Here is a 17,569-nt window from a genome sequence, read left to right as displayed (position 1 = left end):
ATACTCTTGAATTACAAGAATTTCCAAAAGAAAAGAGAAAATTATATCCTGCCAACCCTCAATCACCCACATTAATGTAGAGGAACAAGACATGGATAATCAAACTAGTACTACTACTAACAATAATGATAAGTGTTAATTTTAAGTTGTGTATTGTGATATTTTAGTAGCTGATTTGCTTTCTTAATTAGGTATTTCTTCAACTATTATTTAAACTAGTAATAGGCCCAGGGGACTGTTTATTTTTCCTAAGAAAGGGAATACCTCATAAAGCAGAACCCACACAAACTGATTGAGTGTTGACTGATTCATACCAAGCCAAAATATTTCATGACAGAAGCTGGAAGAGAGCAATTTAGAAATCCAATTAAATTCAGCTCAACAAACATTTATTAAGCACCTACTGTGTGCAGCTGATTTAAAATTAAGTAGCCCTGTGCATGGAATCTTAGGTCTTAGCTAGAAAGGCCATTGGACTCCATCCCTACATTTTACAGATGAGGAAACTGCTTAATGTCACTTAGACAGTGTCAGATGCAGAATTTGAAATTAGGTTCTCTGACTTCAGAACTAGTGCTGCTGGACTCAGTAAGCAAATCTTGTCTTTAGTACCTGTTTACCTGAAATTTTGGCAGGGTTTTCCTACCTTTTTCCCACTCTGAGGTAGACCAGTAACCTCTTGATGTCTCCTCTTTTTACCCTTCCCACATCCCCATTAAAACCTACTATTAGAAAAGAATCCATTGCCTACATATATATATATGTATATATATATAAAATATGTGTGCATGTATGTGTATAAACATTACATATGTACATATATACATACTATATATGTAAATATACTTAAAAACATATTTACGTTAATGTTACCTCTCTCAGAGACATTTCTATCAAAATTCTTATTGTGGTATGGAAGACTGTTCTTTTTCATATGATTTCAAGTAATGGGGGAAATTACAACAAATAAGTCACCTATTCCACATATTCTTAAAGATGATTATAGCTAAATATGTAGGAAAGAAACTAATTGGGAAAAAATAACTATGTGTAAAAGGACCAAGAAGAACATAGTTACCAGCTTAGAGTATTGGAGAACTATCTGTATGGAAACAATTTCAACCTGAACCTGAAAAATGGTAGTGTTTCTTGGAATTATTGGAAACTGGACCAGAGGCCTGAGAGACAGCTCTCACTGGTTTGATGGATAGAAATAGACTTAAAAAAAGAGAACAACTAAAGGCAAAATTGAAGAAACCAAATTACCTGGTGGACACAGATAAAATGAGCACTGATAGTGACAGGATTAGATTTGATCATTATACTATATTCCTATGTTTTTTATCGTTCTTATTCAATTTTGTTTGATTCTTTGTGACCCTGTTTGGAACTTTCTTGGCAAAGATCCGAGAGTGGTTTGCCATTTAGTTTTCCAGTTCATTCTACAGATGAGGAAACTGAGGTCAACAGAGTGCTCACAGTCACATAGCTAGTAAGTGTCTGAGGCCATGTTTGAATTCAGGAAGATGAGTCTTTCTGACTCCATGCTTGACACTCTCTCCACTATACCACCTTGCAAACCCATGATTTTCCTGCCCATATAAAGTTTTTACTTCAAGATATTCAAATTTTAGGATGAAGTAGTTTGTTCTCTAAATTAAAAGTTTAAATATGGAAGATGAATAAGAAGCTACATTTCCAAAAGGAATTCACTGAATTGATGACAGTGCTCAAAACCAGTGATTTAGGGTTTCAATTATATATCAGTGTCAAAGTTTGGAATTTGCTTGGTATTTCTTCATCAGTCCTCAGTGAGAGTAACATAGCTTTAGGTAAAGGTCATTTGGCTAAGAAACAAGTCATTCAAGTTTTAGTCCTATTCTGTCACTAACAAAGATGTGAATCTAGTTAAATAATTTTATTTCTCTGGGGTCCAATTTCCCCAACTGTAAAATGAGGGGATTAGCTTTCTAAGGTCACCCCTAGCTGCATGTTTCTGTGATTTTATGATTCTGTAAGTTCTCGAAGCAATATTTTTTAATGAAATAGAAAAATGAATTAATAGGTAAATGAAACAAAAATCTCTTGGCCTCTGAACTGAAGTTAATTTAGAGTTATGAAAGATGGTTGCTGTGTGTCATATGATTTGATTTTTTTTTATTTTTTATTTAATGATTACTTTATAATGACATTATTCCTTGCACTCGTTTCTTTTCCGATTTTTTCCCCCTCCCTCCCTCCATCCCCTCCCCTAGATGGCAAGCAGTCCTTTATATGTTGGATATGTTGCAGTATATCCTAGATACAATATATGTTTGCAGAACCGAACAGTTCTCTTGTTGCATAGGGAGAATTGGATTCAGAAGGTATAAATAACCCGGGAAGAAAAACAAAAATGCAGATAGTTCACATTCGTTTCCCAGTGTTCTTTCTTTGGGTGTAGCTGCTTTTGTCCATCATTTATCAATTGAAACTTAGTTAGGTCTCTTTGTCAAAGAAATCCACTTCCATCAAAATATGTCCTCATACAATATCGTTGTCGAAGTGTATAATGATCTCCTGGTTCTGCTCATTTCACTTAGCATCAGTTCATGTAAGTCTCGCCAGTCCTCTCTGTATTCATCCTGCTGGTTATTTCTTACAGAACAATAATATTCCATAACATTCATATACCACAATTTACCCAGCCATTCTCCAATTGATGGGCATCCATTCATTTTCCAGTTTCTAGCCACTACAAATAGGGCTGCTACAAACATTTTGGCACATACAGGTCCCTTTCCCTTCTTTAGTATTTCTTTGGGATATAAGCCCAATAGAAACACTGCTGGATCAAAGGGTATGCACAATTTGATAATTTTTTGGGCATAATTCCAAATTGCTCTCCAGAATGGTTGGATTCGTTCACAACTCCACCAACAATGCATTAGTGTCCCAGTTTTCCCGCATCCCCTCCAACATTCATCATTATTTTTTCCTGTTATCTTAGCCAATCTGACAGGTGTGTAGTGGCTACTCACTCAGAGTTGTCTTAATTTGCATTTCTCTGATCAATAATGATTTGGAACACTCTTTCATAGTGTCATATGATTTGAATAAATGAAAAGACATTTTTGGAGGGGGAGTTGAAACTGGACTTAGGATTTCACTGGTCTAGGGAACCCCCTCTTTGTACCAATGATGATTAAAACTTTCTCTGTAATTTATCATCTTAGAGACTTTCCAGGGCACAAGGAAGGCACGTAAATTGCCAGATATGGCAGATGTGCAACTGGAATTCAGGTCTGGTTCTTAATCCATTATACCAAATTCTTTCTTCTTTTCCAGTTAGTGAGACTAGGCCCAGTAGCCAAACACTAAGGCAATATGACCTTCATTTAATATCCTTCCAGAAAATCTAGTTTTAAAATAGATCAGTAACTGATTAATCAAATTTAGTTTTATTTTGATATTGTAAATACCTATATAATATGGAGATAAAACTAAATAATTACCTCATCATACTCCTCACTAACTTCAACTCAATTTCTACGTTTTTTTTTTAAAGTATATTCTGCTAGTTCCTCAACTTATATAAGCAACTACTCTATAACAGTTGAATGGGACTCAGTCAAGGGCTTGATTGGAGCTGATTATTAAATATTCAGTAAGAGTAAATGTAATAAATCAGATTTGATTTATTGTTTTGTTGACTGTCAAGAGTTTAGAAAGTGATAGATGGACAGTGAATAGTGCATTGGCCCTGGGGTCAGAAGGCCCTAAGTTCAAATCTGCCATCAGACACTTGTTAGTTATATGAACTTGGACAACCCTGGTTGCCTTCTCTTCCTTCACCCCTCTCCCCCAAAGTATATCAGTTATGCTGTTCTCAACTCATATAATCCTCTTACAAAAGGACACTATTTATCCCTGAATTTAAAGAGATGCTCTGATTCTATTCAAATCTACTTTTAAACATTAATCAGAAAACTCCTGGGACTCCATATTTGATGAAAAAATTAAATATTTTTACAAATCTATTTACTGTCCTCAAACTTAAATGAGAAGCATCTATCAATTGCTCTCAAACCTAAGGTTCAATGTTGATAATCAGGAAGATTAACGTTCTAATGGACTTTTCACTCCTTTTTGCCAAATGTGAAAATAGAGGGGCCAGGTTTTGGGAGAGAACTTCCACAAATTATGTATTTGACAGAGTAATATTTTGCAGACTTCTAAGTGACAACTGTTATCTAAGAAGGCCTTTCTTAAACTCTGGAAATATGGACAGAAGCACTGGATAATGGGGCTGTGATTGCCAGGTGCCCTGCTGGCCTCCAGGTCTCTCAGCATATGGCTGACTGACTCAATGCCAGGAAGTTCCGGTGTCCCTTGTGGGACAGCAGATTGTCATTGTACCACAAACTTGGGTTAAAAGTGGCCGTATCTTTAGCTCATCTGCCAAGAACTTGCAATAGCTGAACAGAACATGCTGTGCTTCTGCTGCCCTGTACTTCTGGGTATTTGTGTCAATGTTACTTATTTCCTTGGATGAATTGGGAAGTCATGGTCAAATTAAGCCCCTCAAAGAAGTATTATTCATATAATATACTGAATGAATTGAGCCACACGATGGGTGGAATTTCCTGCTAATTAAATCTACTCTAGTTACTTTAAGTCAATCACTGGCCAAAGATTCTGGATTTCTATGAGGGGGAAACCCCTTAAAAACACTAACCTAATTAATTCTTAAAACTTTGAAATCTTAAATTAGAAATAGCTACTAGTGCTTCTTAAGTCACTGAAAAATCATCTTTTCTATTCAGGATGAAATAAGGAAAAATGCAACTATACTACTTGCCTCCTGATTGACTTCATTAGTACGGCATTGGGCTCTCCCTGCTCAAGTTATCCTGCACTTGTATATCTTTGGAAATTTCTCCCCAATACAATGAACTAGGTTTAGTTTTGGAATATTCTTATAGCTCTATTTAGTTCAACTTCCTTATTTTACATAGAAAGTGAGAACACTCAAAAAAGCCAGATGATTGTCCAAGTTCACACTAAATAAGGGCAGTTCCTTGCAGGCAAGGACTTTCCCCCCCTTTGTCTTCAGATTCCTACTGCCTTGCACAAAGCTTATGCTTAATAAATACTTGTTGAAATCAACTTTAAATCCATACAAGGCCTCTTCTGAGAGGTGAATTTAAATAACTAGTTAGGTAGGTGATTGTTAAAAGTCTTCCTGTGTCTTCATAGTATTTGCTGCCTGTTTCCATAGCAAGCTAGTATGCTGCTTCCAAAAAGGGTAATTGAAGAGCATTTCAGGTGCCTCACTTAAAATTCAGGCTTAAAATAAAAAGCAAATAGCCACAATTTGGGAAATTTTAAGTGATAAGAAAATTTGTGTGGGGGGAATAGGGTAGAGGTGTATAATTGTAAAGATTTTTTTAATAGATGTTCTCTCCTAAGAAATTCCTTTTCCCAGACCTATTTTCTAGAACATAATCACAAAATCTGACTTGAAAAATGTAGATACCCAACTCCCTCATTTATATTATCCCAGGGGTTCTTAACCTTGATGTGTCATGGACTTTTTAGGCAGTCTAATGAAGTTTTCTTTTCAGTGTATTTTTGAATGCATAAAAATACATAAGTTTATAAAGACAACAAAGATTAATGAAAATTAAAAGATAACTTTTCTTTTCTAATCCAAGGTCACTGACTTTTGAAACATAGTTCTAGATACATGGGGAATCCATGGATCCTAGGTTAAGAATTTCTGCTATAATTAAAATTCTCGTTAGAATTTAATTGGATTTAAAAAATGGTTACCATATTAGTTTCACCTTTACATTTAATTTCTTCCCTATTGTTCAAATAATCTTTTTCTTCTTCATAGATCCCTATACTCACTTTAAAATCCCTCCAGAGGAACATTATGAGTTTATTCCTCAAGATTAGTACATTTTGCAACAATGAAGTGTGGTGTTTGCAGGGACATTGCAAGAACATATTATGCCTATGTAAAATCTTCTTCTCCCCAAGCCTCTAAATCCAGGTCAATAGGCATCCCTTTGGAACTATCTCGCTAGAAAACCTTATTACAAATACTATAGGACATTTTAAAGAATAAAATGAGAAGTGTGTAAGACACTTTGTAAACCTTAGAGTCTTATGAAAATGTTAGCTATAAATCTTCTGAAACTGTAAGTTTATTGATAATTCAACATTCCAATCATCCCTCAAAGAATTAGGCTGATCATTTTGGTGAGACCCACTTTTCCTTTCTTCAGTCTTTTACGCCAAAAACTTGGTGGGAGTTACTTCCTCAGTCCCCTTAAAACAATGACAAAAGGGTAGTCACCAAAATTGTGTAATGTGAGAACAGCTGTCACAGCAAAGGAACCATTAAAATAGGTGATCACTGTTACCAGGGTCATGAAAAGATAAGATGCAAAGTATTTCCAATTGATAATGGGTTTCCATAAATGATCTTATTCATAGATGACAATGTACTATTTTCATTGGAGGACTATCTCTAGTCCTCCTGATCTATATCTTGCCATTGGAGTCAGATGGTTCTGGAGGTGACCCTCACTTAAATCCAACTCACTTGCATGTCAAAGCATTACCTCCCTTATGTCCTGGCCCTTTTCAATAACCAAGGACAAATGACAACTAACTTCACTGAGCACTGAAATACTATAAACCATCCTTAGTAGAATCCACAGTAATAATTCTATCCACAGCATAAAAAACAAAGTGCGTGGAAAATGGCCATTGCTCAATCTATAACATGTAGCTAGACAAACAGATGATTGAATTAAGTTTATGTGTTGTAAGTAGATAGCAAATTAGGTTTAGGTTTGAAAATAGGAAGAGATTTGGCTGAATTGCTTTCAGAAAATGCAATACTTTCATAGTTCAAAATTGCTTCTTTTTAACACAATTTTTTTCATTTCAAATTATGTCATTTCAAATCATGGCCTCTCATGTAAAATTAACTGGCAAATAATCTTTCCCAATAAACTTTTTTGTAATAAAAAAATTAATAATAAAAAGACTCATAGTGATAGTCTGTTCTATAGAGGGATGACTAAATATATTATGATATATGAACATAATCGGATATCCCAAGAACACATTCTATTATATCCTAAAGAAAAATGAAATGCAGTGTTTCAAAGAAATCTGAGGAGACATGTAAGAACTGATGCAGAGGGAAGTAAGCAGAAACTGGAGAACAATTTATACAATGATTAAAAACTTGATAAGAAAAACAACTTTAAAACATTCCCAAATATGTGATTATTTGAAGAGATGAGGGAAAAAATCCTTTGAAAAACTATAACATCATTTATGCTAAAAGACTCTAAGTATATGTATAGATGGATAGTTTTAATGTCATATATAATGTATACACTACAAGTTTTCCCCAAAAATGTAGGTGTTAGGGAGAATATATACTCTCCTCACTACTGTTTCATACAGTTCTAGAAATGCTAGAAGTAGAACTGAGAGAAAAGAAATAAATTAAAGGCATAAATATAGTAAAAGGTGGGGGGGAATATCCCTATTTGATGATAAGAAGGTTAATTTAGGAAATCTTAAGAAATTAACAAAGATATTAATTGAGACCACTAATAGCTTCAGCAAGTTTGTAGGCTTCAAAATGAACCCAGAAAAATCAACATCATTTTTACATGACAATAAGTCCAAAAAACAATAATATAAAGGGAAATAACATTCAAAATAACGACAAAATGCATTAAAAAACTTGGGGATCAATCTATCAAAACATAACTGGCACTCTCAAATTAATTGCTACACCTTAATTGCTACATTTCAGTAGTTCTCTTGCAGGGATGTAAAAAATAAGAAATAGAAGAAAAACTTTATTTTTAAAAAGTTTTAAAAGAAATGTAACAACTTTGAAAGATAAAGAATTTGATCTACACAATGATTGACTGTATTTTAGAGAACTAATGATGAAGCACCTCCCAACAAAAAGGAACAGGCTTGAGATATAGGGTAAGATTTAAATTTTTACTACTAATTAATATAGGGATTTATTTTGCTTGACTTTTCTCTTTTTCAACAAAGGTGTAGGAGGGCAAGAGGACATAGGGATAGGAAAAGAAAGGAAAGAAGGGAAGGAGAGATTGGGGGCATGAAAAGAAGGAAAAATGGAAGGAAACATGGAAGAAAAAAAAATGACCATAAAGAAGGGTCAATGAAGTATCTTTTTTTTAAATTGAAGAGAAAAAAAAAATCAGCAGAGAGACCAGAAAAAAATATAAACAAGCAAGACTGCTTTTAAAACTACAAGTTGAATTCAATATGTACTTAACAGGAAAAGTAAGCTGTATTCTATAGATTCAATAGACTAGTTTCCTGAATAATCTTTTAAAATTCTACTATCTATATGAAAATGTTTTTATTTGATGTTTAGATTAAGAATACAAATAAAAATTTTAAAAGATCCATGATGGCCATAAATAGATCCCATTATCATTGGTAATTTGTACAATAATTACATTATTGGCATAAATTACATTATTGAGGGTAGAGATAACTGAAAAAAGTAGGAATATAATATATTGAGAATGTCAGCTTTCCAGCCTATGTTTTCACAAAAGACCACATCATAGGCAAATAATAAAAATGGCATAAAAAAGATAACAGATGGTCAGCCTAAGTCTTACACTGCCATCTCTGAGTTACTAAAAGGAGAGCAAGACTTCTGGTGTATTTGAATGGAAGCTTTATGGGGAGGAGTCACATAGGATAAGGAGCTATGGTGGTATTGGATCTGTATCATGGGAGGACATAGCTAAGTTATACTTTTCATTCACAAAATACTTCACACCAACCAAATGATGTAACTGAAGTGAAAATCCTCTGGGGTGGGAATAGGGTAAAGACCCAGCTGCATAATGCAAGATTTCATAACAACAGAGTAAATTAATATAGTTCATTATTTTTTGCCAGTGCATCCATATAAATTTTTTAAATACTTGGAAATAGAATCCTTTTAAAAGGGACTTTAAAAACACAGGCTTGCTAATCCTTCAGCTAAGAGAAAACGCTTCAGGTTATGTCTAAGTCTTTTATGTTGCTAGAAAAAATAATCCCATAATGCAAAAAAAAAAAAAAATCCTGCCTTGTTTTTATCAAGTGCCTTATTTCATAAAAACCTGTCTTAAGTTTGGGAATCACAGCTTCTCACTTGTAACATTTCACATTATAGAGAGAGAAAAAGAAAGAAGAAGAAGAAGAAGAAGAAGAAGAAGAGAGAGAGAGAGAGAGAGAGAGAGAGAGAGAGAGAGAGAGAGAGAGCAGAAAATGGAGCTAGAGGACTATCTCCTAGGTAGGATTAGCTTTGTGGAACTGATGATGGTGAGCTTCCATCTTCACAGAAAGGACAAGAGAGATGTGATTTGTATTTGGGGACTGTTTATGAAACTGTGAACTTCTAATCTGCTTCCGGTTAACCACAGGTCTTACTTTCCTAACAGACCAGTCTAATAACAGCCTGTCTGCCTTACTTGATCTATATCTGCATCTCTCCCCCATCTGATCCTTTTTATCTGGAGCTCATAAGCTCAGTTCCATTAATCATCTCACCCCTCCAACCTGCGTCTGAAATATCAAACGCGTAGCTGTCTAGCATTCCAAATAAAAGCTCTCCATTTCCCTTGAGAAAACTATACACAAAGCTCATTTCTAAGCACAGAATCCATTTTCAAGACCTGCCATTATCTCAGTCTATGACACAGACTCAGGAATCAGATTTTGTAGAAGGAGAAAAAGAGGGTGCTCCCTCTCCTTCCTTTATTCCCTCTCCCACCATATACCCACTAGTTCTACTAGTTCTCAGGTCTCCATCACTATTCACTACTAGAGCAGTTGCTCTCTGTGGTTTAAATCCATGGCTCTGTGTTGTTGGATAATTCAGTCAGACAGGACTGAAAACATTCTGCCAGGGGAAAAAAAGTAGGATGTTTGGTACCTGTTTTTCAGTATAAGATATCCTTAGAGCAGGAATGCAAAACTGACAGTTCTGAAATGTCAATCCCAGTAATCAGTTCAAAGGAAGAATTTCATCTGAGATAAAAGATTGAGAGTGGGTAGGGAGCTTGGAGAACTTCTCTATCAGGAATTTTTAACCATTTGTGTGCTGACAAATGTTTCTTGACCAGCTCTCTAATATGCTGAAACCATTAAACAATAAACCAAACCCAGATTTATACATAGCATTTTCTCATTTCCAAAATGTGAATGCTCACGTTGAAAATGTAATAATCACCAGGACATGGCTCTAGCGTGCCTCTTTTAAGGTTCCTTTGGCTTATCTGGTAAAATCTATGTCTGGCTTAGAGCTACAGATAGTGAGAAGACAGAGATTGGAACCTAGGTAACCTAGAAATTAGGTAAAATAGATAGCAAAAGAGCTCTCCATCACTTAGGCAGGATGCAGGCCTGTATACATTGACAAGGAAAAGGTGGTACAGGAAAGTATGACCCTGATTCTGCAATATAATGTCTGGTACTACCTCCCCCTCATATCTCCATCCATTTGGTCCAGCTCTTCCCAAGGCTAATGATTGCAGCCAGGCAGTGAGAATTCCACCCAAGGCTGACTACAGGCCACTGTTTCATCCGATTACAGCCAAATACACTGTTTTTATTATCTGTTAAGTTATGCTCCTTTGTGAAAACATAGGCTGGGAAACTTCCAGCCCCAGAATTATAAATATTTATGAATGGCATTTGATGTTTATGAGCTTGAAAATCCCAGACAGTATGAAGAAAAAAAAATCTTTTCCTCGCTCACAGAGCAGGTTTGTTTCCACTTTATGGCCTTTAACAGCTAAAGCAAAGCAGCAGGAATCCAAGATGCTTCTCTGGCGGCTGTGTGCCCGCCCCCCTTCTCCCCCGCAGGCCAGACTAACTGCAGGTTGAGGCACACAAAAATGTGCGCCATCAGAACCTGCGTGATGCTTTCAGCCTTCCACCCCCATCTCTGCAGTGTGAGTCCCCTCCTCCCCCGGAGTACCTGTTCCCCTCCACCTTCAGAACTCCAACAGCTTGTGCTTGGCTGCTGACTGATCCATGAGTCACATTCAGAGGGGTTTGAGGGTAATGTGTCTCAAAAACCTAGGTAATCATCTCCCTGCTTTTTAAAAATAAAAATGACTGAACAACAGCAATTATTTAGTACTCTAAGATTTATAAAATATTCTATATTCTATATACATGTATTATGTATAATAAATGTTTATTGATGATATTATTTAATCTTTACAACCATTCTGTGAGGTAGGGGCTATTGTTATTCTCACTTTAAAAATGAGGAAACAAAAGCTGAGAGTAGTTAATTGACTTATACAAGTTTCTGCAACTAATAGATTTAGTTCAGGTAGACTCTGAACTCACTTCTTCCTGACTCTAAGAAATGCAACAGGCAGATGATTTATTTGGGAATCTGGCCTTTTGACTAACATCTGCTCCATTCTTTTATAGTTGCAACAGCCTAAGTCTTTGGGCTCACCCCATGCCATCAAACAGCATCCAGATTTTTCACTTGAAAACAGTTTAAAAGAATCTCAATTCTTCATGGAATTATATCTGCAGCTGTGAGAATTTGGGTCATCTGGTGAGTTTAGGTGAAAAAGATAAATCTGTATTCAAGTTCCCCTTTGATAGAGCTGTGGCCTCCTGGCCCAGATGGCTTTGTATGGCATAGATCTGTATCCACCAGTGACTTTTAAGAAGAGAAGGGTTCTAGCAGCTGAGGAAGAAAACTAAGGAGTGTTAGAATATCTCCTGGGCAATCTAGCATTTTTTCTAGAGAATTGAATGACATCCATCTCTAGCTTTTCTTTGCTCTATGTTTATTGCAACATTCCAGGCACTCTTACCAAAATTTTGCCTAAATCAGAGCAGATATTTTATATTCAATGAATATAGTGACAATGTCAGGTGGTAGAAAGAGATTTAATCTCTGAGTGAGAAATCCATCCATTTGATAAATATTTATTAAGCAACTACTGTGTGTCAGAAACTGGGCTAAGCTCTGGAGATACAATTAAAAAAAACAAATCAAAATCGGTAAATTTCTTCATTTGATGCTCAAATCTATCTATGACAAAGTTAGTTCAAGGCTGGTAACTGAATAGTAAGATGGCATAATGGTTAAGGCACTAGAGTTGGAGTCAGGAAGACCTGAGTTCAGACTCTATCTGAAATAAATCTTTTAGTTGCATAAACTTGTATATGTCAATTAATTACTCTCAACTTTTGTTTCCTCATCTTTAAAGTGAGGATACCAATAGTCCCTACCTCAAAGAGTGGTTGTGAGGATTAAATAATATCTTCAATAAACATTTATTGTACATAATATGTGTATATAAAATATAAAGTACTTTACAAACCTTAAAGTACTAAATACTTGCTGTTGTTGTTCAGTCACTTTTTCAGTCATATGTAATTCTTTGTGACCCCTTTTCTTGGCAAAGACACTGGAGAGGTTTGTCATTTCCTTTTGTAGCTCGTTTTACAGATGAGAACACTGAAGCAAAGAGTGTTATTAAGTGACTTGAACAAGATCACACAGCCAGTAAGTCTCTAAAGCAGGATTTGAACTCAGGAAGGTAAGTCCTCCTGAATTTAGGACCACTACTCTATCCACTGCTCCACCTAGCTGCTAATTCTTCTTATTATTAGCTCTCCTACTAGACTGTGAGCTCTTTGAGAAAAAGGAGGTTTTTTTCTCTTTTCCTTCCCCCCCCCCTTTTTTTTGGCCTTTCTTTCTGTCCTTAGAAATTGGCACATAGTAGGTAATTAATAAATGGTTGTTGATTGGCTGACTATATCACTAGGCTAAGGACTGGACTGGATATCAGTTCTTCCTGGGCAGAAAGGTGAAATATCAAACGCTTCCTAACAGCCTCCTTTATAGAGGGCAGAAAATGGACATTTTGGCTCATTCTGTTCTCCAGCTTTCAACTTACTGCTTTCAACTCCATGGAACAAGATGTCCCTCCTGAGTTAAGCTCATTATCTCTAATCTTATCACCTCCTGACTGGCAATCTCCCTCAGCCTCTTCTCCTGTCTAATAGAAGGGCTAGAAGATAGAATATCAAACTCGTCCCAAAGCCTTTCTTTAGAGATGGCGACACTGGACTTTGGGATTTTCTCCATCCTTTATTTGCTTCTTTGTCTGGTTTCAACTCCATGATAAAAGATGACAGTGTCCTCTGGATCATCTCTCCTGCTGCTTTCCTTCCTTCTTTTACTATACCTCCTCCCCACTTTAGATTTTAAGCTCTTTGAGAGCAGGGACTGTCTTTATTAATTGTATCTCTAGAGCTTAGCACAGTGTCTGACACATAGTATTGATGTTTATCAAATGGATGGATTCCTCACTCTGAGGTTACATTTCTATCCACTACCTGATACTGTCACCTATATTCATTGAATATAAAATATCTGCTCTGATTTAGACAAAAGAATACACAGTTACCAAAGAATATATGTGATGTACATATCAGAAACCTGTAGCTAGTTCCAAAGTACAACCTCTAAATAATTTCCCCCTTGTTCTATTCATTTAGACAATGACCAACAGTTAAATCAATTCATTCTAGTTGCTAACAAATTCATCCTAGCAATGAATCCATCTGCATTTACTACTATTACCTATATTCTCCATTAATTATTTTACATGTAGACAAGAAGGGACTATACATACTACCTAGCCCAACATGCCTCAGCCGTCTTAAGTGATTTGCCCAAGGTCAAACATGTGATAGCCATCAAAAGTGGAATTTGAACCCAGGTGTTCTTTCCACAGTACCATATACCTAAGGTAGACACAAGCCATAGCTCCATTTTAATGGAACAATATTACCACAGTAAGTAACATAGACTAAAGATTTTCCTTTTATTGTTTCAATCAAATATATATATACACACATACATAATGTGTGTATGTATATATGTATCTGTTTGCATATGTACATGTATATGTGTATATACACACATATCTCTATAAAAATTCTATTGAAAGATATGGCAGTTCCTCACAGAATTCTGTAGAGTCCAACTGGAGACTTTTCAAGAACCTTTGGTAGTCTCATGGGTATATTGACAGTTAATTTGATCTCTGGGAGGATTTCACCAATCCCATGAAATATCAAACTACTAATCCAACTTTATGCATAATCTCTATGCCTTCTCAATATCTTCAGAGTTGGATTATTTCTATGACATTGATTTATTTACCACTTTTTGATGGCTACTTGCAACTTGCATTGTTTTTATATAGCCTCCATAATATGAATTCAAGAACTCTTCTTTGCATTAACAATACAAAACATGAGTACATAGCCAAATGATGCTTATGGGATAAAGTATCTGATTCCAGACTTGGTCCAATATTTACTTCAATTCTCCTATAATCTAGAAAGTATCCTCTTCTGTTATGTAGTGCAATGTTGCATTGTGGTTTAATGCCTATTTTATCAGGCTTTTTTTTTTAACAGAATCTATAGATGCTGTTGCTGTATCTTTGAGAACTAAATGAAGTGTTTTGGAGAAGGTAACTTGAATAGTAATGCTATAATGAGAAAAAGCAATCTCTACCCTGGTTGAAAGAATCATAATTATTTTTTCCTGCCCATTTTTTCCCCTTTCAAAAATGGCATCCTTTAATACCTCTATCTTGCACAAAAAAAGAACTAACATTTTACTTGTCAGACTCTTCCTTCTTCCACCTGGAAGGAACAAGATGTTTAAAGAAAAGTCTTTTTTTTTTTTCTGACTGAAAAACATGCACCCAGAACCTAAACTTTTTCATGGAGTGTGATTTCTTTTTATCCCTTTCTTTCTGGGGGTTGATTTGTTTTGTTATCCTTTTCCTGACTGCATCCAATTTATTTGAATTCATGTGACATAACCTCGATTCAAAACAAAACACCTCAGTTCCATACTGCAATTGTAATATCACTGCTTACATATTAACCCAAAGCAGGAGAAATCTCAATTCATTTGGCACAAGAAAAGCTCCAAAACACTGATACTATGACTGGCACCATTCTTGCTTACCTAGGATGAAAAAGGCATTGTAACAAAACAGAGCAATGCAAGTAGAACTGACAAGCCAGGGAAAGAAGCAATGTCACATTTCACAGGGTTTTAAAAATAACTGCAGAAGTAAATTACAATTGGTGGCTTTCCCCATTATTTTACCTCAATTATGAATAGAAAAACCCTGTTAGAACAGAACCTCAGGATGAAGGTCTGATATCTGAGCTTGAGCTCAGACAATTTCCACCAAAGATGAAAAAGGTTTGAATATGAGTTTACAGAAAGACTGTGTTCTGTCACTCAAGAACCTACCTAGCTAAATCTGGTGGCTCATCATCAGGAATATAACCACCAAATAATTCTTTTCAGTTACAGGAATTCATAAAAACTCTCTACTATAATCCCACACTGATGAAATTACAAATACTTGAAATGAAAGGGGCCACCATAGGAAAGACAGTCTCCTTTAGGAATTACAAATATGTATATTTTTATTTTTAACAATATCTCTTGTTCCAAAAAATTGATGTGTGATTCCCACTTCCCTCATTGAAGAACAATCTTTAAAGTAAAGCCTTCGATGCATACTTGTATTATTTGGCAAAAGAAATTTCCACACTGTGGAATGTGCTATGTGCTGAAAATTATAGATTGCTTAAAAAAATCTTAAAAGAAGATGAATAAAAAACTAAGAGAAAATTGTATAGAAAATAAGGAAAAGGAAGAATTGAAAAGGAATAGGAAAGGAAGATTATTGATCAACATAGAATCATCTTTATAATAATTTTAAATTTTATTGATGTTCTTTTGTTTTTTTGACATCAATGTCAAATGAAGAAGATTCTCCAACTCTACTATATATACCCCTCAGTAGATTCCTCCCTTGAATTAACAAGAAAAATAAATCAGCACGATAGTCATATCTGAAACAGTAAGTATAATACAGCCTTATTACCTCTTTCTAATACTCAGTCATATATATTTGTAGTACCTCTTTGAATATATTTATAAGTATTTTGTGTCTCCCCCATCAGAATATAAGTTCCTCTCCCATAGAAAATGTCTCTTTAATTGTATTTGTATCTCTGCCATCTAGCTGTCTACACCTGACACAAAGCAATTATTTAACAAATGCTTGCTGATTGATTGGAAACATGCTTCTCAATCAGTATACTGAAGTCATGACTGATCACTGAATTAATTAAAAATTGTATAATGGATAAATTGTTCTTTTGATTCTCCTCATTTTTCATCAGTTCATGCAAGTCTTCCTAGCTTTCTTTCAATTCTTCATATTTAGCTGACAGCAATTCCAAAGGGAAGCCAAGAATGACTATGTTGTATTAAATTTTGCTTACTAAAGTGATGTCAGTTTAACCAGAGCACCAATACGAAAAGCAAATACAGGAAATTATATATTTATATAAAAGTTCTATCTAAGTGGTAAATGAGACCATCAATCTTACTGTCTTATTGAATCAGGTTTTCACATGCTATGACGCTCCTTCATTCTAGTTCTTATTTGTCTTACCAGCCCTCCTTCCTATTCATGTCATCTCATTTGATGTTATCCCATTTGTGTACACTTTTTCCCTGGTTTTCAGTTTTCCTGTCTCTACCATCATAGCCATTTCAGGGTTCACTGTTAAACTTGAATTTTTCTTAAGGACAGGAGGAGGGGCAAATGTTCAGGAATGGGAAATGTCCTTTGCTTAAAAAGCTTTTTGATCCAGTGTTCTTTCACTTGGGACCAATATCAGAAGTTCTGCTATAAAACTATAATTCCTGCAGAAAATTTCTTCCTACACCTAACAGTTTATATTCTAGATTTAAAGATACAGTCCTCAAAACTTTTCCCAGCTAGCATAAAAGAATAATTCATATGCATGTGCACATACATAAACATGTTAAAGGATAGTTTTCCTTACTGCAAATATCCCTTCCTAACTCCAAACTAGGTTTCCTTAGACATCTCTGCATCCTTTTTTTCATGGTCTTGTCATTTAGTTGAACAGTAAAATCCTTTCCAGATCTACCTTTGATTTTATCTATTTCTTCTTCAATAACTTTCTCACTAGATTCTATCTTTCTATCCTAATTTTTACTAATTTCTTGAACAAATCAACTGTGGAATATGGCCATGATTTAAGTTTTTATGACAATTTATTCATTTGATACCTGCCATTTTGACAGCTCTCTGGCCAGGTTACATTTGGCTTTTCATCACTTGTGCTTTACCTCTATTAGAATGGTCTACAAACTGTAAACTCTAACAGAGAACCAGTATATATCCTGGCACATTATTGGCACAGAACTATAAATAATAAATGATAACTGATGATGTAACATAAAAAAGTAAGCTGTATGTTCCTTGATTCTCTAAGAAGACAAGATTTACCTTATAGGAAAAAAAGCACTTGTGAGAAACAGTTCTTTTAAGAAATATATTTTTAGAGAAACATCAAGTGAGGCAGCTAGGACTATGGTTTTATT

At 35.1% G+C, this 17,569-nt stretch overlaps 1 protein-coding gene across 13 annotated transcripts in view; it reads right to left on the bottom strand.

Annotated features, from left to right (window-relative positions):
* MTCL1 (microtubule crosslinking factor 1) overlaps positions 1-17,569 on the bottom strand; it is a 160,508-nt gene that overhangs the window by 75,207 nt on the left and 67,732 nt on the right. The gene's annotated exons all lie outside the window — the stretch shown is intronic.

Source organism: Antechinus flavipes, chromosome 1, assembly GCF_016432865.1.
Source record: "Antechinus flavipes isolate AdamAnt ecotype Samford, QLD, Australia chromosome 1, AdamAnt_v2, whole genome shotgun sequence".
NCBI classification, from domain to species: domain Eukaryota; kingdom Metazoa; phylum Chordata; class Mammalia; order Dasyuromorphia; family Dasyuridae; genus Antechinus; species Antechinus flavipes.
This window is presented reverse-complemented; position numbering and strand designations above follow the sequence as displayed.